The 22,213-nt window shown below is 42.5% G+C and overlaps 1 long non-coding RNA gene across 2 annotated transcripts in view; it reads left to right on the top strand.

Moving 5' to 3' along the window:
• LOC138421704 (uncharacterized) overlaps nucleotides 1–21,162 on the top strand; it is a 29,794-nt gene extending 8,632 nt beyond the window's left edge. The window contains exons 3-4 of one of the 2 annotated variants that reach the window (XR_011249600.1): nucleotides 7,397–7,573; nucleotides 20,612–21,162. This is a non-coding gene — a long non-coding RNA (uncharacterized lncRNA). Of the gene's footprint in view, nucleotides 1–7,396; nucleotides 7,574–8,177; nucleotides 8,514–20,611 lie in introns of those variants that run through there. The other variant, XR_011249599.1, reaches the window with a different exon arrangement.
• The last annotated feature ends 1,051 nt before the right edge of the window (nucleotides 21,163–22,213 follow it).

The raw sequence follows: 22,213 nt of genomic DNA, 5'->3' as shown, positions 1-22,213 counted from the left end.
GAAACAATGGAAACCATGACAAACTTTCTTTTCTTGGGCTCCAGAATCACTGCAGATGGTGACTGCAGCCATGAAATTAAAAGACGCTTGTTCCTTGGAAGAAAAGCTATGACCAACCTAGACAGCATATTAAAAAGCAGAGACATCACTTTGCCGGCAAAGGTCCATCTAGTCAAGGCTATGCTTTTTCCGGTAGTCATGTATGAATGTGAGAGTTGGGCCATAAAGAAAGCTGAGCACCAAAGAATGATGCTTTTGAACTGTGGTGTTGGAGAAGACTCTTGAGAGTCCTTTGGACTGCAAGGAGATCCAACCAGTCAGTCTTAAAGGAAATCAACCCTGAATATTCACTGGAGGGACTGATGCTGAAACTGAAGCTCCGATACTTCGGCCACCTCATGAGAAGAGCCAGCTCAATGGAAAAGACCCTGATGCTGGGAAAGATTGAAGGCAGGAGGAGAAGGGGATGACAGAGGATGAGATGGTTGGGTGGCATTGCCAATGCAATGGACATAAACTTGGGTAAGCTCCAGAAGTTGGTGAAGGACAGGGAAGCCTGCTGTGCTGCAATCCATTTGATTGGGAAGAGTCAGACATGACTTGGCAACTGAACAACAACATATATTAATTATTATGGGTTGGTTTTTTTTTTTAATATATAAAGGCTCTAAAGGAACCACCAGAAAGAAACGACATTAATACATTTGGAAAAAAGATATTATAAACATAATAAATGTTGCTGGGTGATATGAAATTATACAGCATGTTTAAATTAAACCTCAAAGAAGAGTAGAGGCAGGTGGGATGTCATTAAGGAAAAGAAGAATACTGATGAAATTCTGTGTACCACAGAAGAATAGCTGCCTTGCAGATGAGCTTATAGCTGAAGAATATCACTGAAGAAAAAGGGGTTAAGTAAAGAATCATCATGGAATGTAAATGGGAAGATTTTGCTTTTGAAAATATTTGAACTCAAGATCCATCTCCCAGTTTCTCAGAATGACTGGGGCTCCTGTGTGTGACTGCTCAGAGTGATGCAGTTTTCTTGGAAAGAGAAGTAATTCAGTAACAAAAACACCTTTCATGAAAACAAGTCATATGATTTATTACACAAATTGTCTTAGTATATCATGCATGTGTAATTATTCACAAGTGTTAGATAAGAAGTTAACAGAGGCAAGTGACTTGTCTAAGATCTCATGCTGAGTGAGTGCCTGGAACATAACAATCCTTGGTATTCTGGTCAATTGCTCACAAAAATGTAAATATAAAGGTAAGCATAACTGCCATAATATATGGCAGTGTTGAAAAGAAGAAAAGCAGAGGAGAAATGTCACTGTTTGGAAACTTACAGGATTTTGGTAGCCTTTTGTAAGCTACCTTTGAAAAGATGGCACACATAGGGAGCTGTCCCCGGTGCTGAACCTATTTGTCATGAGGTGAATAGGTCAGAGGATTGCTGTAGGTTTTCGTTACTAAGTTGTGTCTGACTCTTTGTGATCCCATGGACTGTAGCCTGCAAGGTGCCTCTGTTCATGGGGTTCTCCAGGCAAGAATCCTGGAGTGGGTTGCCAATTCCTTCTCAGGGGGATCTTCCCAACCCAGGGACTGAACATTTGTCTCCTGCACTGGCAGGTGGATTCTTTACTACTGAGCCTCCAGGCAAGCCAGGTCAAAGGATGGTCTTCACCAATTTTGATATATATTTTCTTCTGAAATTCTATTACCAATAACAATACTAACAATAATTTTATAATTTTTTCCCTTTATAAACATTGTAAGGACTATTTTTAAAATTATAGCTTTGTTGTTATTTAAGGCAAATTTAATGTACAAAGTGCTTAATTCAGTAGATTTTAGTGTAGTCACAAAGTTGTGGACTTATCACCACTATCTAATTCTAGAGTATTTTTATTACTGCCAAATAACCCTCACAAAACCCCTCTCTTAAGCCTCTGGAAACCAGGAATTTACTTCTTGTCTGTAAGATTTGCATATCCTGGAATTTTTGAAAAATGGAATTATACAAAATGTGGCCATTTGTAACTGACTTTTCACATAGCATACTGTTTTTGAGGACTCTCCATGTTGTGTATGCATCAATACTTCATTGCTTTTATTGACAAACAATAATCTATTGTTATGAATATACCACATTCTATTAATCAGTTCATGAACATTTAATTTATTTCTCCTCTTTAGCTATGCTGCTGTGAACATCTATGTACAAGTTTTTTGGGTGGATATACGTTTTCAGTTCTCTTGCAAATATTCCTAGGAATGGACTTGCTGGGTTATATGATCTTTTTAATACTTTATCAAGTGCTTTTTCAAAGTAGTTGCTCTATTTTACATTCCCACTCAGCAGTGTAGGAGTATTCCAGATTTTCCACATCCTTATCAACACTTGTTATTGTCTGTTTTAAATATTAGTCACCTAATTGATGTGAAATTATATCTCATTGTGGTTGACTTGCATTTCTGTAAAGATTTATGACACTGAACACCTCTTTTTCATGTACTTATTGGACATTTGTAATCTTCTTTGGAGAAATGGCCATTTGAATCTTTTACATATTTTTTTAAAAGTTGGGTGGTTTTACTTTTTATGTTGAGATGAAAAAGTTGTAATAAATATATTCTGGATACAAATACCTTGTCAAATACATTATTTGGAAATATTTCCTCTCACACTGTGGGTTGCCTTTTCACTTTCTTGATAGTGTAAATGACGATTTTCAACACAGTGATCTTTCTGATTCTCCCTCAATCTTTCCCTCAGCAATTCTCAAGGGTTTGTTATTAGAACTTTATAAAATTCCAAGACTTAAAACATGACACCTTAACACTCCTAGAAGAGAATGTAGACAAACACTTTCTGCATAAATTGTAGAAATGTTTTCTTAGATCAGTCTCCCAAGCCAATAGAAATAAAAGCAAAATTAAACAAATGTGACCTAATCAAATTTATAAGCTTTTGCACAGCAAAGGAAACCATAAACAAAAATATAACCTACAGACTGGGAAAAAATATTTGCAAATAATCCAACCAACAAGCAATTAATTTCTAAAATATACAAGCAACTATACAACTCAACAACAATAGGAACAAAAACAACCCAATCAAAAAATTGGCAGAAAATCTAAACAGACAATTCTGCAAAGAAGACACAGATGGCCAACAGGCACATGAAAAGATGTTTAACATCGCTAATTGCTAGATAAGTGGAAATCGAAACTACAATGAGATATCACCTCACACCGGTCAGAATTAGCCATCATTTTAGAAGTCTACAAATAATTTCTGGAGAGGGTATGGAGAAAAGGGAAGCCTTCTACACCATTGGTGGGAATGTAAATTGGTGTAGATACTATGGAACTCAGTATGGAGTTTCCTTCAAAAGCTAAAAAATTTAATTACCATATGATCCAGTAACCCCATTCTTGGGCATATATCTGGAAAAGAGGAAAAGTCTAATTTGAAAAGATAAATGCACCCCAATGTTCACAGCAGCACTATTTACAATAACCAAGACATGGAAGCAACCTAAGTGTCCACCAACAGAAGAATAGATAAAGATGAATGGAAAAAGAAAACCCAATGGAATATTACTCAGCCAGAAAAAGAAAATGATGCCATTTGCAGCAATATCGATGGACCTAGAAATTATTGTATTAAGTGAGCAAGCCCAACAGAGAAAGACAAATATCAGTCAGTTCAGTTCAGTCGCTCAGTCGTGTCCAACTCTTTGTGACCCAATGGACTGCAGCACGCCAGGCCTCCCTGTCTATCACCGACTCCTGGAGTTTACTCAAACTCATGTCCATTGAGTCGGTGATGCCATCCAACCATGTCATCATCTGTCATCCCCTTCTTCTCCTGCCTTCAATCTTTCCCAGCATCAGGGTCTTTTCAAATGACTCAGTTCTTCGCCAAAGTACTGGAGTTTCAGCTTCAACATCAGTCCTTCCAGTGAATATTCAGGACTGATCTCCTTTAGGATGGACTGGTTGGGTCTCCTTGCAGTCCAAGGGACTCTCAAGAGTCTTCTCCAACACCACAGTTCAAAAGCATCAATTCTTCGGCGTCAGCTTTCTTTATAGTTCAACTCTCACATCCATACATGACTACCAGAAAAATCATAGTCTTGACTAGATGGACCTTTGCTGGCAAAGTAATGTCTCTGCTTTTGAATATGCTATCTAGGTTGGTCATAACTTTTCTTCCAAGGAGTAAGTGTCTTTTAATTTCATGGCTGCAATCACCATCTGCAGTGATTTTGGAGCCCCCCCAAAATAAAGTCAGCCACTGTTTCCATTGTTTATCCATGTATTTGCCATGAAGTGATGGGACCAGATGCCATGATCTTAGTTTTCTGAATGTTGAGCTTTGGATGGATGTTGAGGATGGATGAAACTGTGACTGTCACATCAATAATAGTGAATACAAACAGCCATCTGACTTTTAAAAGAATGAGTCAGATGGAAGCATGGAAAATGCAATGAGATGGAGGAGAGACAGCAGAGGCAGGGAGATCAATGACTGGCCTTAATGACCAGTTGGATATAGGAGGCAAGGATGAGATAGGAATTTAATAATACTGGGATTTTTCTGATAACTTATATAAAATAGCATATTTTATCATTCACTATCTCTTTACTCTGCTTTGTTTCCCAGAGAGCTTGCTACTCACACTCTCTGTCTCTCTCTTTCTCTCTCTCTCTCTCTCTCACACACACACCTGCATATTTTAGCTATAGTCCATTTCACCAACACAAACAAGATTCATAAGGGAAGGGACTTCGCTGTGTTTACTGTTATGTCCCCAGTGCATATCACCAAAAAACACCTTTGAAAGGATGAATTAAATAGCTAACTTAAAGAGAACAAATGGATTGCAATATCATCAACAAAGATAGGAAATATGAAGAAATGGTGAGACTTCTGATAGACACAGTTTGAGGCATGACGGTTTTGAGGTGGAATACTTGGTCTGGAACTTGGGAGGGAAGATGGGGCTGTAGACTGATATTTGGAGATCATGGGTGCTTGTTGTTGTTCAGTCACTAAGTCATATCTAACTCTTTGTGACCCATGGACTGCGGCACGCCAGGCTCCCCTGTCCTTCATCATCTCCCGGAGTTTGCTCAGATTCATGTCCATTGAGCTGGTGATGCTATTCAACCCCCTCCTCCTCTGCCACCCACTTTCTTTTGCTGTAAATCTTTCCCAGCATCAGGCTCTTCTCCAATGAGCTGGCTCTCTCTTCACATGGGTGCTTGGGTATCAGTAAAAGAACAAGTTTCTAATCAAGGAGACATGATGTAACTTTGTGTGGATCTCAGTTTTGTGTGCCTTCTGGCCATCAGAACCATCATCTTAATTCTCTGCCTCTGGTTCACGGAATTTGCAGGTAATGCTTATAAGCTGCTGATGCCTCTGGGAATGCTGCCCCCATGGCTACACCATCCTGGCTATCCCTGTTTATTCTGACAATGACTCCAGTTTGTTTTGGAGGTGACAACTTATACACCTATTTTTCAATCCTTTGGAAGTTTTAATATTGTCAGCTGAGCATGCCTGCTCTTCTATAAGCCACTTGAAATAACCACTCTGCTCTCTAAATACAGAACACACACAAACACACACATGTGCATGACAAGTCACGTGATAAACCTTGACTCTAACAATGAATACAACAGGAATAAGTAACTTTGAAAACTCATAAAAGATTCAACAGCAATGAAGATGTTCCACAGTTCAGTATTTAAGACCATGGTAGGCGATCATGACTCAATCTCACTATTGCGTGTCAAGTAGTAGAGCTCATATATTTTTGTTCTTTAAAATAGCAAGAGCATTGTAATAAGCCTTGTAATAAGCATAAGCCATGTCATCTTGCAAGGCACTGTCCAATGTCACTTCAATTAAAAATTACCTGGACAGGATAAAACAGCTCTCAATTTGACTGTCATTCTGAATATATCTTGAGTTCTCACACTTTTTTCACAGCATTCTGATAAATTTCACATTTCATGAGAAAAACTATAGTATAACTCACTCCACTGGTTTTTAAACAAATCTGAAGGATAGAATGTAGTAACAGTTGGATATGGAGGATGTCAAACGTAACATTTGCTAAAGGCTAAGACTCCTCTGTTCATATTGAATGAATTATACTATTTGGTTATTAAATATTTTCATTGTGCTTAGTCACTCAGTCGTGTCTGACTCTTTGCGACCCCATGGATGTAGCCTGCCAAGCTCCTCTGTCCATGGGGATTCTCCAGGCAAGAATACTGGAGTGGGTTGTCAAGCTCTCCTCTAGGGGATCGTCCCAACCCAGGGATCAAACCCAAGGTCTCCTGCATTGCAGGCAGATTCTTTACCATCTAAGCCACCAGGGAAGCCCTGGTATAATATTTTTAATACACTTCATTTGCAATGGATCACAGACTCAATAGCCACAAGTTTGAGCAAATTCCGGGAGATAGTGAAGGACAGGGAAGCCTGGTGTGCTGCAGTTCGCAAAGAGTTAGACATGACTTAGTGACTGAAGAACAACAGGTTTTTCCATGACCATCAAAATGCACTTTCTCAATGACCTTCAGGGTTGTGGTCCATCCAGGAAATGTGAGTTTAGAATAGCCGCCTCTGTACTTAGAACAGTGTAGTAGTAGTTCTGAATCTTCTGCAAATGTCAATTACTGCATCAGACACCTCTGTCTCAGCTGACACTTTGCTTCTAACTCCTAGACTGCACCCACTTCACCACCACTTTTGCTGCAGTTGTTGGGCTGGCTGGTCTGACTAAAAGGCCCCAGGCCTGGAGTCTCACAGGCTGTGTCCCTCCCTAACTTCTGGGCTTGGATGAAATGCTACATCACACAGAATGGAATCTAGCCTTCCTGCATGCACCGAAAGGCTTGCTGACACCACCCAGTAATGTGGTGAGTTAGCTTTCCATGGGGGTGAACCTTGACTAATAGGAAATAGGAGATGGGAGTTGGGGCAGGGACTCAGGCAAGTAGCATCTTCCTACCACAGAATAGTCCAAGATGGGATTCTTTCTTGCAGCCCTTCTGGAAGGGTCCAATTTGCCACGCATTGACCAGCCTGTTTTTGTTTTTCTGAAGTTTTATATGAAGTAGTAGCCAGCCTGGTGACACATTATAGCACGTTGCTTCACCTCTTTCTCTACCTTTGTTGTTTTTCCCCTCGCAATCTCAGTTTTCAATTTTCGCCTCCTGTTATGGACTGAATTGCGTTCTGCACCCCAGTCTAAAATTCATAGGTTGAAGTCCTATGCCCAATGTGACTATATTTAAAGATAGGGCCTTGAGGGAGGTGATTAAGGTTAGATGAGGTTGTAAGTGTGGGTCCCTAATCCTTTAGGACTGGTGGCCTTTTAAGATGCAGAAGAAGAGAGCAGCCAAGACGGTGGAACAGAAAGACCTTGAGCTCACCTCCTCTCACAAGCACACCACAATCACAACTATCTGAGAACAACCACTGATGAAGGGCCTACCAGAAAAGATCTTCTACAATTAAAGACGTGCAGAAGGAGCCACGGTGAGACAGGAAGGAGGGATGGACTCGTAATGTAATTAAATCCCACACCCCCCCTGCCGCCCGGGTGTGCATGTGTGCTCACTTGCTCAGTCATGTCTGACCCTTTGCGATCCCATGGACTACAGCCTGCAAGGCTCCTTGGTCCATGGGATTTTCCAGGAAAGAATACCAGAGTGGGTTGCCATTTCCTCCTCCAGGGGATCTTCCTGCCCCAGGGATGGAACCCAGGTCTCCTGCATTGGCAGGGGAATTCTTTACCACTGGCCCACCAGGGAAGACTGACACCCAACCCTGGGTGGGCAACTCACAAACTGGATAATAATTATATTGCAGAGGTCCTTCAGTGGGAATGAGAGTTCTGAGCCCCACGTCAGGCTTCGCAGCCTGGGCAGGGCCGGGAGGCAGGGGGAGGCCAGCATCAGGAATTCTAAAGAACTTGTTTGTATTAGTTAATATTGTCTAGGTTAGCATTCTCAGAGTGTGGTCTGGGGACCTTTTCAGCAGGTCTATAAGGTCAATTTCAAAATAGATGATTAAATGCTAAAATATTATTTGCCTTTTTTATTTTCAATCTCTCATGAATATATGATGGAATTTTCTACAGTGTGATCATGCTGGTCTTTGAATGCGGAAGCAGGCCCCCAAATCCAGCTGCACCCACTCCAGCACTCTTCTCTGGAAAATCCCATGGACAGAGGAGCCCAGTAGGCTGCAGTCCATGGGGTCGCTAGTAGTCAGACACGACTGAGTGACTTCACTTTCACTTTTCACTCTCATGCATTGGAGAAGGAAATGGCAACCCACTCCAGTGTTCTTGCCTGGAGAATCCCAGGGACGGGGGAGCCTGGTGGGCTGTCGTCTATGAGGTCGCACAGAGTTGGACACGACTGAAGCTACTTACCAGCAGCAGCAGCATGCTAAAGTAAAATGGATTCATTTACGTGTTTTTGCATTTTCTCAGATTTAATATCTAAAACAGTAAACATCAATATACAGAACCCACATAAACAAAGGAAAACTGGGGTCCTGTTTCAAAATGTAGACTTTATTATTAGTCAGGTATGGTTAGTTCAGTAGATGACTGTCATTGAAAGGGAGGTCTGTTCCTAAGAGTAGGAGGCCTGCACTGTCATACAGGGCCACACAGGGAAGAACTAGTCAGTCAGACGTTCGAAGGAGTGAGCAGAAATCATTGCTGAGAGTCTCATGGTGGTTTTTGTAGAAAGGAACAGGCAAGGCAGGGTAAGCAGGTTTAGCGTTGGCTAATTTGAGTAATTTCCCTGTTCTAGGGTGTAGGCACGGTCCTAGGGTTTCCTGTATCTTGCCCTGGGGTGATTAGGAAAGGTGAATATAGGCAGATTTCAGCAATACTGTAGGTTTGGTTCCAGACTGCTACAATAAAGCGAATGTGGCCATAAGGTGAGTCACATAAATTTTTTGGTTTCCAGTGCATACAGAAGTTATGTTTACACTATACTGTGTATGAGTAGACTGTGTAGTCTATTAAAGTGTACAACAGTGTTATATTTTAAAAAGTAGTCTTTTTTTTGAAAAGTAACACTGCTGGGAAAATGGCACCAACAGACTTTCTCAATGCAGGTTTGTCACAAGCCTTCCATTTGTTTAAAAAAAAAAAGAAGCAGTATATGTGAAGTGCAATAAAACAGTGTATCCCTGTATGGCCCAAAGAATAAGAGCGCTAAGGGCTGGATAAAGGGCATGGTTGGGGGTGGTGGGCTCGGGATATGGCTTTGGATGGGTTACTTTGCACATGAAAGGCATATTCTCAAGGGGAGAGTTTGTTATCCCTGGAATCAGCTTGTTCTCAAAGGGGCGGTCTCTCCTGGGCCAGCAAGCTCCCAGGTACCGGAGCATTGTGCATGCTCAGTCACTGAGCCATGTCTGACTCTTTCTGATCCCGTGGACTGTAGCCCATTAGGCTCCTCTGTCTATGAAACACTGGAGAGGGTAGCCATTTCCTCCTCCAGGGGATTTTCCAGACTCAAGAATTCGTATCTCTTGTGTCTTCTGCATTGGGAGGGGGATTCTTTACCCGGAAAGCTACACCAGAGCATTAAGAGTACAGAAAGTGAGGAAACATAGTCAATACAGGTCCTTCATTGTTTTATAAGAGTGTGAAGAGGGTAGAGATGTTCAGAGACCAAAAAGCTTGAGGACTTCTGGGCTAGGTTATGCACAATAACAAAGATGCCCCAAATCTCGGTGTCTTAACATAGGAAAAGGGTTCCTTCATTGCTCAAGCCAAGTCTTCCCACTTCTGATAGATGGTATACCATCATCCCTGGGACCCTTGGGGGATTCGTTCCAGGATATTCATTAAAGGATAGCAAACTCTACAGGTGCTCAAGTCCCGTATATAAAATGGCACAGCACAGTCAGTCCTCTGCATCCAAGGATATGGACCCACAGAGGGTGTCCTATACAGATAATATCAGAACAGTAAACAAAAAAAAAGTCATAACATTAGAACAAAAGAAAGTCATTTAAATTTAATTACTTTAGCTTAATGAGAAACTCCCTATATTATCCTAATTTTCTCAATTTGTTTTTCATGAATTAGTGAAATTTCTTCACTACTTAGGAAGAGTTTAGGAACTGGTGGCTGGAAATTTCTGACGTCTGGGACAATTATGGGTAGAGACAATGTGAAGGAGAGGGAGGACCTTACTTGGTTTATATGCTGGAAGGACGTAGCAGAGAGGGGGAAGTTTGAAGAAGATGGAAAAAGAGACCCAAGAGAAATCCTGGAGGAGGCAAAATGGTGAAGGAGAAGAGGGACTAAAAGAGGAAGATAGACATCTCTTCCTGGAAAACTGGTGGCCAAGGGGGAGGAGAGGGTGCCCTTGAAGATCAAGTTAGCTGAGGGAAGGAGAGAAGCTGGGAGGGCCCACCCCTGATGGCACTGATTTTCTCCATGAACCACAGGCAAGTTTATTGATGCAGGTGAGCACGGCAGAGAATGATGAAGGTTTAGGTCCATGGCGGGGTTTGGGGAAGGGAGAAGAAACAACTGGTGATGAACCACACCTGAAGATCCTGCAGCGTGTAGACCATAAATAGTAACAGCGTGGAACACGTGGCAGCCTAACTTCTGCAACCCAACCTCTTAAGCCCGGCACTGAAATAGAGATGGGGTGGGGTGAGTGTAGGGCACTGACGTTACTGAAAGGCTGTGTGATGTGATGGTTCAGAAGAGCATGGCCTTGGACGCCAGATGGCCTGAATTAAAATCCTGTCACTTTCCTATTCAGTAAAATGGGGCCAATGATAGTTATGTGTAGTTGCCTTACTGTGGGCAATAGTGGTATGGTAGGGTTGTTTTGAGGACCAACTGACTAAATATATTAATACGCTGTGGACTTTTTCCACCGCCCTGATTTTGGGGTTAAGGAATGCACCCAGGTTTTGCGGCTTCACGCTTAGGTAAGTGTTGGACTCTTGAGAGGGGACTGTCACACCCCACAGGCTTGCAAGCCCAGTACTGGACAGCTCAGAGACTGAAGAAAGAGGACTTCCCTGGTGGCGCAGTGCATAAGAATCTTCCTGCCAGTGCAGGGGACAGCGCCTCGATCCCTGGGCTGGGAAGATTTCATGTGCCCTGGAGCATAAGCCCAGGCGTTGCAACTATTGAGCCTGTGTGCCAAAACGACCGAAGCCCGCGTGCCTAGAGGCTGTGCTCTGTGACAAGCGCTGCAATGAGAGGCCTGCGTACCACAAGGAAGAGTAGCCCCTGCCCTCTGCAACTAGACAGAAGCCCATGTGCAGCAAAGAAGACCCAGCGCAACCAAAAAGAAAATTAAACCACCAAAAAAGGACTGAAGAAAGCCCCTGGGAGTCAGCGACAGAGACATCAGTGGTGTTAAGGGAAACGAGGGCCTGACCTGTGTGAAGCAAGGTCCTGGAGTGACTCCCGCTGCGTGTGTGCGGCAGCCTGCAGGCTGGGCATGACAGCTGTCTTCACTAGGAGGGGAAGTCACTAGTGAATGGGGGAACTGATGTCAGGTTGGCTCATTGGTTACCAGGGAAACCAAAAGAGGAGCACCTCCTTACCACTCCCTTCATGAGCCAGCAAGGTGGAGATACTGTGAAAAGTGAAAGTTGCTCGGTCTTGTCCGACTCTTTGCGACCCCAGGGACTATACAGTCCATGGAATTCTCCAGGCCAGAATAGTGGAGTGGGTAGCCTTTTCCTTCTCCAGGGGATCTTTCCACCCCAGGGATCGAACCCAGGTCTCCAGCATGGCAGGCGGATTCTTTACTCTAAGAATTAAAATAATCACTAGTTCGCACCTGGGGCAGGTATGTAGACATTTACTGAAGAGGGAAGGTCAGTCAGGTGAGTGGGTGGAGGTGACACAAGGATGGGTCAAGCAGGGGACGTACAGAGAGCAAGAGGACAGCCGTCTTGGGTGGCCTGACCACGCGAGGACAACCCAGCTCCTCTGCCCTCCCGGCCCGCTTCCTCTGAGGCTCCTCCTCTGTGGTCCTCACGACCCTCTGTGGTTGTGGTGGGGCAAAAGGAGGTGGGTATACCTGGGTCTCCCCTGTTTTATTTCCAAACTATATTTTGGCATAATCGCTAAGCCCTACTTTCCTCAAGCCTTTAGTTTTATCTCTCAGTTACATTGGAAAGACTGGTGCTGAAGCTGAAACTCTAATACTTTGGCCACCTGATGTGAAGAATTGACTCATTGGAAAAGACCCTGATGCTGGGAAAGATTGAAGGCGGGAGGAGACAGAGGATGAGATGGTTGGATGGCATCACTGACTCAATGGACGTGAGTTTGGGTAAGCTCTGGGAATTGGTGATGGACAGGGAGGCCTGGCGTGCTGCAGTCCAAGGGGTCGCAAAGAGTCAGACACAACTGAGCGACTGAACTGACTGAACTGAACTACCTGTTTTAGAAGTAAACTACACCATGCCTCTTATGAGTGTTTTACTCTAATAATCCTAGTCTACCCATTCATCCACTTGCCCTTCAGAGAGGTACCTCTGGGTCACAGGGAGAGGTCACATATGTGGAAGATGCAAAAGATAAAAGCATAAAAATATGTCTTTTAAAAAATCTCTTTTTATCTACTTCCTCTCTTAATTCTCCTGTGGGCAGATTTTTTCATCCCCTAGAACACTGATGCTCAGAGGGATAAATGATGTGCTCAGGGTTACACAGCTGTTTATTTTATTTTTTTGTTTTTTGAAATATTTTACCAATTTCAGTAAAAGTTTTTCTAGGCCAGTAGAATTTTTTGTTAATTAATTTATTTAATTGGAGGCTAATTACTTTACAATATTGTAGTGGTTTTGCCATACATTGACATGAATCAGCCACGGGTGTATATGTGTCCCCCGTCCCGAACCCTCCTCCCACCTCCCTCCCCCATTCCATCCCTTAGGGTTGTTCCAGACCAGCTTTGAGTGCCCTGTTTCATGCATAGAACCTGGACTGGCGATCTATTTCACATATGGTAATATACATGTTTCAGTGCTATTCTCTCAAATCATCCCACCCTTGCCTTCTCCCACAGAGTCCAAAAGTTTGTTCTTTACATCTACACAGCTGTTTATTAACAGGGTGATTGTACACGTCTATGCCTGTGTTCTTCCACTGGGTACTCTGCACCATAAGGTTATTGAAGAGAAGCTGGACACCACTGGTGTGAGGGACACTAAGAAGCGCAAGTTTCAGCTGTTTGAGCGAAAGCTGAAAAATAAATCTGATGCCGGAGTCCTTTTAAATGTTTAAAGGGATCGTGCAGTTGAGAAAAGAGTAGGCAGGGGTCAGGACAGCAGGTGCGAGGCGGGAGCCTCCCCAGGAAGAAGAGGGCTGCAGAGGCAGAAAAGAACCTTGGTTTCTAATTGAAGCACAAGGCAGTTCTCGTACATGATTCTGTCTGGTCCTCCCAGCAATCTGATGAGAGGCATATACAGGGCAGGAAAGAAACTTTCTCCTGGAAAACCAGATGCTAAGCATCAGCACTGGGATTCAGATCTAGTCTGCTCACTAGATTCACGCTGGCTGTAGTTTGCCCTGAGAGCCTTGTTCCTCTCTGTATGATTCAAACTAGGAGATTAACTTCTTAAAAAGAAAACGTATAGACTCTACACAGAAAAGGAAGAACATTTCCCTAAGTTTCACCCTAGCTTCTGTGCTAAAAATCTTTAGTCTGTTTTCAGGCTGTACGTGGTGAGAAAGGGCTGTTGGAGTGTCAGGAACTGGTGCCGGTGAGGCTCTTATGGCGCTACCTAGTGTCTGTGACTGGACTTACAAGGCTATACGTGTTCTGAACAACTATTCAAGGAAAATAGCAAGTAACTGATTACTTTTGCAAAAGAATAGACGTTAAAACACCTGGTAATTTCTTCTCCTTGCCAGCAGACTTATTAACACAGTCTCTTGATTACCCCAAGAGCTAGACCAACACACTGAATTACTTCGCTGCATAAAACAAATGAAGACCTAGTGAAGTCCAAGGTTATCTTAAAATGATCACTTTCTTTTCACTATACCAGTTGATTTAAGACCTTAAAGATCATGAAGCTTGGAGCCAGAAGTGTCTGAGGCATTCAGGTCTTCATTTAGCAGGATGATGTAGACAATGGTGTTTCATAAGCTACAAAATGTTAAAAGGGTTAGATTTAGCTATTATTTCATGAATATGATTCCATACCCTTGACACACCTCCCTTCTGAGCCTCATAACATCATATACGGATGTGAGAGTTGGACTGTGAAGCAGGCTGAGCACCGAAGAATTGATGCTTTTGAACTGTGGTGTTGGAGAAGACTCTTGAGAGTCCCTTGGACTGCAAGGAGATCCAACCAGTCCATTCTGAAGGAGATCAGCCCTGGGATTTCTTTGGAAGGAATGATGCTAAAGCTGAAACTCCAGTACTTTGGCCACCTGATGCAAAGAGTTGACTCATTGGAAAAGACCCTGATGCTGGGAGGGATTGGGGGCAGGAGACAAAGGGGATGACAGAGGATGAGATGGCTGGATGGCATCACTGACTCGATGGATGCGAGTCTGAGTGAACTCCGGGAGTTGGTGATGGTCAGGGAGGCCTGGCGTGCTGCGATTCATGGGGTCGCAAAGAGTCGGACATGACTGAACTGAACTGAACTGAGGAGTTGCTATGTAGACTTTACATCTGAAGAGGCTGAGGCTCACAGAGGTCACATGACCAACTCAAGGCCTTAGAGCTGAATTTTCCTCTGCTATACTATTAATACAGGGGATGAGATGGTTGGGTGGCATCACCAGCTTGATGGATATTAGTTTGAGTAAGCTCTGGGAGTTGGTAATGGACAGAGAAGCCTGGCATGCTGCAGTCCATGGGGTCGCAGAGTCGGACACGACTGAGCAACTGAACAGAACAGATACTATTAATACATTCTACATGATATAAGGATTTAATCTAGAAGAAATTTATTATTCTATTGGGTTAGGAACAAGGTGTATAAAGATTTATGAGTGTTGGGAAATGAGTGTTTGTGTCCAGTTAAAATTTGTAGGTTGAAGCCCTAACCCCTAATGTGACATATTGGATGTGGGGCCTTACCGAAGTAAAATTAAATGAGGTTGTAAGGGTACAGTCCTGATCTGATAGGATTACATCCTGAAGAAGAGGAAGAGAGACCAGGGCTTGCTTTCTCTCAGCCAGAGCTGTGAACAGAACTCGACCATGTTGGCACTCTCATCTCACTTTCAGCTCCAGAACTGTGATAAAAATTAATTTTCTCACAGTTGTTTAAGCCATTCAGTGTAGGGTACTGTATTTTGTCATGGCAGGGCATCTCTGGTAGCTCAGCTGATAAAGAATCCACCTGCAGTGCAGGAGACCCCAGTTCAATTCCTGGGTTGGGAAGATCCCTAGAGAAGGGATAGATTACTCACTCCAGTATTCTTGGGCTTCCCTGGTGGCTCAGACAGTAAAGAATCTGCCTGCAATGTGAGAGACCTGGGTTCCACCCCTGGGTTGGGAAGATCCCCTGGAGGAGGGGATGGCAACTCACTCCATTATTCTTGCCTGGAGAATCCCCATGAACAGAGGAGCCGGGCAGGCTACAGTCCATGGGAGCACAAGGAGTCAGGCCCAACTGAGCCACGAAGCACACGGCAGCCCAGCTCAAGCCAACTAAGGCAAGGAAATCTACTCCCCCAGGCAACTTTCAGCTTTGCTAGGCCAATTGGTTGTGAAATATTAATGAACCACAATCCAGCTTGCCGAGATAGGCATATGGACACTTCATATTTCTGAATGACTGTTTTAGGGAATTTCCTGGTGGTCCTGTGGTTAGGACTCGGTGCTTTCACTGCCAGAGCCTGGGTTCAATCCCTGGTTGGGGAACTAAGAACCCACAAGCCAGATGGTGTGGCCTCAAAAAGAAAGATTGCTTTAGAAAGAATCCTGATGACGGGTGGTGACAGGCTAACACAGATGTCAGACAGCTCTATACTCAAATACATCTCAGCGATGACCTCTTCCTTAGAGGTACCTCATCATTAACAAACATGGACTTTCTCACAGAACCCTGTGTGTCTTCTGTGGGTAAGAGATGGAATGGAGCTGCAGAGCCAAGGACTGAATGTGGCTTTGGGTTCTGGCTCAAGAACAGAACCTGTCGCCCCCAGCTGCCACACTGATAAAACAATAGGGTTTTGACTAATTATTCTGAAGTAGTCATCTGAATATTTTTGCCCACTTTATGTGAAATGCTAGACTGGATGCAGAACAAGCTGGAATCAAGATTGCTGGGAGAATTATCAATAACCTGAGATGTGCAGATGACACCACCCTTATGGCAGATGGTGAAGAGGAACTAAAGAGCCTCTTGATGAAGGTCAAAGAGAACAGTGAAAAAGATGGCTTAAAACTCAACAGTCAAAAAACTAAGATCATGGCATCCGGTCCCATCACTTCATGGCAAATAGATGGGAAAACAATGGAAACAGTGACAGGCTTTATTTCCCTGGGCTCTAAAATCACTGCAGATGGTGACTGCAAGCCATGAAATTAAAAGATGCTAGATCCTTGGAAGAAAAGCTATGACAAACCTAGGCAGCATATTAAAAAGCAGAGACATTAATTTACTGACAAAGTTCTGTCTAGTCAAATCTATGGTTTTTCCAATAGTCATGTATGGATGTGAGAGTTGAACCATAAGAATTGATGTTTTTGAACTGTGGTGTTGGAGAAGACCCTGGGGAGTCCCTTGGACAGCAAGATCAAACCAGTCAATCCTAAAGGAAATCAGTTCTGAATATTCATTGAAAGGACTGATGCTGAAGCTGAAGCTCCAAGACTTAGGCCACCAGATTTGAAGAACTGACTCATTGGGAAAGACCCTGATGCTGGGAAAGTTTGAAGGCAAGAGGAGAAGGGAATAACAGAGGAAGAAATGGTTGGACGGCATCACCGACTCAATGGACATGAGTTTGAGTAAGCTCTAGGAGTTGGTGATGGACAGGGAAGCCCGGTGTGCTGCAGTCCATGGGGTGGTAAAGAGTTGGACAAAACTGAGCAACTGAACCGACTGAACTGACTTGTCCCTAAAAGAGTTTTGAAAGACTTTAAAACTATTACCGTGTTTGGAAGCTGACATCTAAAATTTTCCATTAGAAATTTAGTTTTAAAGGATGTAATTTCCACTGTATTATAAATGTTGACATTTTAAAATAATCGTGACTCTTATTTCTAATACCATCTAAATATTAGAAATTCATATCATTCTTATAAAAACATGCATTTCACATCATTCATTTTTCTCACTGAAATACTATTTTTACTCCATTCTCTATTCCTAGAATTTTATATAATGCAGAGCCCATATTTTTATGTTTGAAGGTCTTTTATTACTTAAAATTACCTACAAGTTTTATTTTTATAATTATTAGTAGTTAAATTTTAAAAAAATTTAATTGGAGGGTAATTGCTTTACAATGCTATGCTGGTGTCTGCTGTACAACATAAATCAGCTGTAAGTATATACGTGCGCCCTCCCTCCCCCCGCAATGTCCCCTCCAGGCCACTGCAGTGCGCAGAGCTGCGCTCCCTGAGTTATGCAGCAGCTTCCCACTTGCTGCCTGTTTCACACGTGGTGGTGTATGCATGTCAATGCTACCCTCACAGTTCGGTTCACCCTCTCCTTCTCCCACCGTGTCCCCACGTTTGTTCTCTACATCTGCGTCTCCATTCCTACCCTGCAAATAGGTTCATCAGTACCATTTTTCTAGATGCCATTCATACGCGTTAATATACGACATTTGTTTCTCTGACTTACTTCATTCTGTATGGACAGAGTCTAGTGACTCTTCCTTTTCTTATAAGGACACCAACCCTGTCAGATTAGGGCCCCACTCTTAGGACTTTGCTTCCCTTGTGGCTCAGCTAGCAGAGAATCCACCTGCAATACGGGAGACGTGGGTTTGATCCCTGGGAGACCTGGGAAGATCCCCTGGAGAAGGGAAAGGCTACCCACTCCAGTATTCTTGCTGGGAGAATTCCATGAACTGTAGAGTCTGTGGGGTCACAGAGTTGGACATGATGACTGACTTTCAGTTTTACTTTCTTAGGACTTCATTTAACCTTCATCACCTTCTCACAGTCCCTATTTCCAAATGTCTTAGTTCAAGCCGTTTAACAAACTACCATACACTGGATGGTTTAAACAATAGAAATTTATTTCTTACAATTCTGAAGCCTGCAAGTCCAAGATCAAGGTGCCACTGTGGTGGAGTTCTGGGGAGGAATATTTTCTGATTTGTAGACTGCTGACTTCTTACACCCTAACCTGGCAGAGAGGAAGAGCAAACTTCTTTGTGACTTTTTAAAAAAGTAATCAATTATTTTGGTTTTTATAATTTTTATTGAAGTGTAATACAATTACAATGTTTCAGGTGTACAACAAAAATGATTCACTTATAAATATGTCCATTCTTCTTCAGATTCATTTCCATTATAGGGAACTGTGGTTCAGATAGTAAAGAATCCACCTGCAATCTGGGAGACCTGGGTTCAAATCCCTGGGCTGGGAAAATTCCCTAGAGGAGGGTGTGGCAACCCACTCCAGTATTCTTGCCTGGAGAATCCCATGGACAGAGGAGCCTGGTGGGCTACAGTCCATGGGGTTGCACAGAGTTGGACACGACTGAGCAACTAAGCACACACACAAGATATTGACTATATTTCCCCGTGCTATACAGTAGGTCTTTCTTGCTTATCTATTCTATAGGTAGTAGTGTATATCTTTTAATCCTCAAGTCCTAATTTATCCCTCCTCCTCCTTTCTCCTTTGGTATCTATAATTTTGTTTTCTGTGTCAGTGAGTCTGTTTATGTTTTGTTAAAAACTTCATTTATATCATTTTTTTAGATTTCACATATAAATGGAATTCATTAAATGTGATAATCTCTAGGTTCCTCCATGTTGCTCCAAAAGCATCATTTCATTCTTTTTTATAGCCAAATAATATTCTGTTGTATAAATACACCACATCTTCTTCATCCATTCATCTGTCAGTGGACATTTTGGTTGCTTCTATGTCTTGGGTATTGTAAATAGTGCTGTTATGAATACTGGGGTGCATTCTCTTTTTGAATTAAAGTTTTCATCTTAATGCCCAGGAGCAGAATTGCTGGATCATATGATAGCTCTATTTTTAGTTTTTTTAAGGAACCTCCATACTGTTCTCCATCGTGGTTGTACCAATTTACATTCCTACCAAGAGTACATGTGTTAAGTCGCTTCAGTTGTGTCCAGCTCTTTGTGACCTTATGGGCTGAAGCCCAGCAGGCTCCTCTGTCCATGGGGGATTCTCCAGGCAAGAAGACTAGAGTGCGTTGCCATGCCCTCCTCCAGCGAATCTTCCCAAGCTAGGGATTGAACTGGCGCTTCCAGCATTACAGGCAGATTCTTTATCACTGAGGCACCTGGGAAGCCACCAAGAGTGCATGGGAGTTTCCTTCTCCCCATACCCTCTCCAGAATTTATTATTTGTAGACTTTTTGATGATAGCCATTCTGACTGGTGTGTAGTGATACCTCACTGTAGTTTTTATTTGCATTTCTCTAATAATTAGTGATGTTGAACATGTATTCTTGTGTCTGTTCGTCATCCATATGTCTTTGGAGAAATGTCTAGATATTCTGCCCATTTTTTGATTGGGTTGTTGGATTTTTGATATTGAGCTATGTGGTGGTGTTCAGACTCTCAGTCATGTCTCTTTGTGACCCTGTGGACTGCAGCATGCCAGGCCTCCCTGTCCTTCACCATTTCTCGGAGTTTGCTCAAACTCATGTCTATTGAGTCAGAAATGCCATCCATTTCATCCCCTGTCATCCCCTTCTCCTCCTGCCTTAAATCTTTCCCAGCATCAGGGTCTTTTCCAATGAGTCGTTCTTCTCATCAGGTGACCAAAGTATTGGAGCCTCAGCTTCAGCATCAGTCCTTCCAATGAATATTCAGGGTTCATTTCCTTTCAGATTGACTGGTTTTATTTCCTTGCTGTCCAAGGGACTCTTAAGAGTCTTCTCCAACACCATTGTGTTTGAAGACATCAATTCTTTAGCACTCAGCCTTTTCAGCTTGATTTCAGCTTGTGATTTACATAGCCATCATTTCGCATGATGTACTCGGCACAGAAGTTAAATAAGCGGGGTCACAATGTACAGCCTTGACATACTCCTTTCCCAATTTTGAAGGAGTCTGTTGTTTCAGGTCTTGTTTTAGCAGTTGCTTCTTGACCTGCCTACAGGTTTCTCAGGAAGTGAGTTATATGAGCTGTTTGTATATCTGGAAAATCAATCACTTGTTGGTTACATTGTTTTCAAGTATTTTCTCCCAATCTGTAGGCTGTCTTTTCATTTTGTTTATGAGTTCCTTTGCTGTGAAAAAGCTTTTAAATTTAATGAGACCTCATTTGTTTATTTTTGTTTCTATTTCCCTTACTCTAGGAGATGAATCAAAAAATATCGCTGTGATTTGTGTTAAAGAGTGTTCTGCTTATATTTTCCTTTAGCAGTTTCTGTATTCCAAAAATTATAAGATGCTGGTGAAAGAAATTGAAGACAACACAAACAGATGGAAAGATTCACCATGTCCTTGCATTAGAAGAATCAATACTGTTGAAATGACCATACTACCCAAGGTAATCTACAGATTCAATGCAAACCTATCAAATTACCAATGGCAATTTTCACAGAACTAGAGCAAAAACTTTTAAAATTTGTAGGAAACACAAAATAACCAAACAATCTTAAGAAAGAAGGACAGAACTGGAGGAATCATGTGCCCTGACTTTAGACAAGGCCGCAAAACTGTAGTAATTAAAACAGAATGGTACTGGCACAAAAACAGATACTAGATCAATGGAACAGGACAGAAAACGGAGAAAGAAACCCACACACTTAATGATCAATCAATCTATGACAAAGGAGGCAAGAAAACACAATGGAGAAAAGACAATCTCTTTAATAAGTGGCTCTGGGAAAACTGGACAGTTTCATGTAAAAGAATGAAATTAGAACATTCTCTAACATCATATACAAAAATAAACTGAAAGTGATTAAAGGCCTAAGTGTAAGACCATATACTCTTGTGACCCTTATAAGGGTACTTACTAATCTCATTCATGAGGGCTCCACCCTCCTGACATCAGCTCAGTTCAGTCTCTCAGTCGTGTCTGACTCTTTGCGACCCCATGGACTGCAGCACGCCAGGCCTCCCTGTCCATCACCAACTTCCAGAGTTTACTCAAACTCATGTCCATTGAGTTGGTGATGCCATCCAACCATCTCATCCTCTGTCGTCCCCTTCTCCTCCTGCCTTCAATCTTTCCCAGCATCAGGGTCTTTTCCAATGAGTCAGCTCTTTGCATCAGGTGGCCAAAGTACTGGAGTTTCAGCTTCAACATCAGTCCTTCAGTCCTGCCCTCCTTCGATCCTAGTTACCTCCCAATGGCCCACCTCCTAAAACCATCTCATTGGAGATGAGGATTTCAACACATGAATTTTGGGATGACACAAATATTCAGCTCATATCACCAAATACAGTCATAGTTGGCAGGTATGGCTTCAACATATGAATTTGGAGGAGCAATGATTCAGTACATAGGAGATATTAAGGTGCTGAGGGTATGGAATTCCATTAGAAGCTCTTCAAAGAATTTAAAATTATCAGCTGCCTGAATTACTTGTTTAGGATGAAGTTCTATTTAGCTGGAGGCGAAAGGCTGGCTTAATATTTTCCATAATTCCAAGTATTTGTATAACATCATTCTCTGTCATATCCTTATGTATGAAATTGTTTCAATTTCATGATAAAATTTCATGATGACACACTCTTCTCCCAAGAAAAACTCTTGGGGACAATTTTGGGGGTTTCCAGGTAAACTATTACTAGTACAAGGTATTTTTAATGAACTATTTCCCCCATTTTTCTCTGTAAAGTTATTTATTCTAGTCTTTTGAACTGCAAAGACATAGCAGCCCCCTGCCCCAAAGTCCCATTTACAGATAATGAACATTCCACAATCAAGAAGCATATTGGGTCTTCCCCAGTGGTCAAGTGGTTGAGACTTCACCTTGCAATGCAGGGGGTACAGGGGGTACAGGTTCAATCC

Source organism: Ovis canadensis, chromosome 16, assembly GCF_042477335.2.
Source record: "Ovis canadensis isolate MfBH-ARS-UI-01 breed Bighorn chromosome 16, ARS-UI_OviCan_v2, whole genome shotgun sequence".
Taxonomy (NCBI): Eukaryota; Metazoa; Chordata; class Mammalia; order Artiodactyla; family Bovidae; genus Ovis; species Ovis canadensis.
This window is presented reverse-complemented; position numbering and strand designations above follow the sequence as displayed.